The sequence below is a fragment of the Elephantulus edwardii genome, unplaced genomic scaffold, assembly GCF_000299155.1.
Source record: "Elephantulus edwardii isolate Elephantulus edwardi_28Jun2011 unplaced genomic scaffold, EleEdw1.0 scaffold00126, whole genome shotgun sequence".
NCBI classification, from domain to species: Eukaryota; Metazoa; Chordata; class Mammalia; order Macroscelidea; family Macroscelididae; genus Elephantulus; species Elephantulus edwardii.
In genome coordinates, this window is record NW_006399876.1 from 2,984,348 (window position 1) to 2,986,190 (window position 1,843).

Sequence of the window (1,843 nt, forward strand, 5' to 3'; positions counted from 1 at the left end):
CCAGGCCTCACCAAGAATAGAGAGGTCCTCAGAGGCAGGCCAGCAGCCCCCCCAAGCCTCAGGGCCTTACCCCCAAGAGCCCCCCACAGCAGCCCCACCCCGTGCCCCCAGCTTAGAGATCCTCTCCTGACTCAGCGCCTCAAGCTGCTTCCGCCAGTTACAATTAGAAGCATCACCCGGGCCCAGCGGGGCATTTCCAAAGTGGACCCGTTGCCATGGAAGCAGCCCTGCCTCACCGTGACCCTGCGGGTGGGGCGGGGCTGCCCGTGGGGTCCCACGATTTGATCTCCAGGGGAACAGCCTCCACTGCCTTCTTCTCCGAGGGCTGGTGGGTTTGTGCGTCCAGGCTTCTGGTTCACAGCTGAGCCCCAATCCGCTGGGGCTCTTTGGAAAGCGCACAATCCCAAAAAAGTCATTTTCCATAGTCAGGGCATAAAAAGGAAAGAAAACGAAGGTATGCGGGGTCACAGGCTGTGTGCCCCTCGTCCTTCTTGGGGACTGCTGGCCTCGGGCAGCAGGGGAGCAAGAGTGTGCCCTGGTGGGTGCCCACTTCACCCATGGAGGGTTCTCTGAGGAGCCTGGGCTCGGGCATCGGCAGCCCCCCCCCCAAGCTAGCTTTCTGCCCCCAAGTTCAGTTAAGTCTCGCCTTTGTGCTTCTACGGACACCCTTTGTGGAGGATTGACCCCGGTTTCTTCAGTCCTCAGAGCCAGAGAGGGTCGCGAAGTCCCCTGGACGGCGTGGGGTGGAGGTAAGGGATATAAAAGCATGACACAGACAAAGGCCGGCACCCGGCCCTCAGCAGGACTGCGCCTCCTCGGAAGAGGCCCTTTCAGCCCTGAGCTGTTGCCTTTGTGGGCCCTCCCCGCGCCCGCAGAAATGCAAATTCCCCTCTCCCTTTGGTTCAGATATGAAAATGCTCACGTACAGACGACCCAGGGCCCTGACCGCACTTCCTACAAACACACACACACACACACACACACACACACACACACACACACACACCCCGACGGGCTCGGTTCACCCAGCCTACGAGGGCTCACTAACTGCCACCCGGCCAGCAGGGCCGGGAAAATCCTCACATTCAGTCCCTGGGCGTGACAGACTGAGGAGGAAAAGCTAGGACGGGATCGCGGCGCGTGGAGACAGAGAAAGGGTGTTGGTGCTGCGGCCTCTCACTCGCTCTCTCTGCTCCAGACCCCAACGCTCCCCGCCACCCTCAGGGCTGTGCAGAGCTGCCTGTCTGCTCAGGGATCCATGTTCATTCACTCGACACCCCACTGGGACCAGACACTCCCTGCTTTGGGGAAAACGAGAAAAGTCCCCCTTCTTGCAAAGGCCCAGGCGGGGAGATTGGACAGCCCTGTCTGCAGGAGTCCGCCCCCCACCTGGCGGTCCCCAAGAGTCCCCGAGGGCCCAGCCCAGCTCATCAGCGGGCTTGTCTTTAGGCTTTAAAAGAGCTCTGGACACGATTCTCTGTGGTCCGCGCGCTGTCGGGACATCTGTCCAGCACACCTAATAAAGTCGCGGCGCTCAGAATGAACTCGCGCGGCTTTGAGACCGGGCTCACATATGGTTGGTAATTAGCCGGCTATCTCTCGGAGTTAAATGATTTTTTTTTTTCCTCGCGCCCCGTCCGCATCCATAATAGAGGCGAACAGAGTTGCGATTGTTCGCTGTTGGGCGACACTCCGCGTCTGAATGGGCGGGGGCCGCTGTGTCGACGCCGATTTGCCATATGGTTGCGCGGAGCCGGGAAGAATGGGCCCCTGTGTGTGCGCCGGGACGCGGCGGCGCGGGCCGTGCCAGCAGCGGGCGAGCCGGGTGCCCGACGCCGGCGGA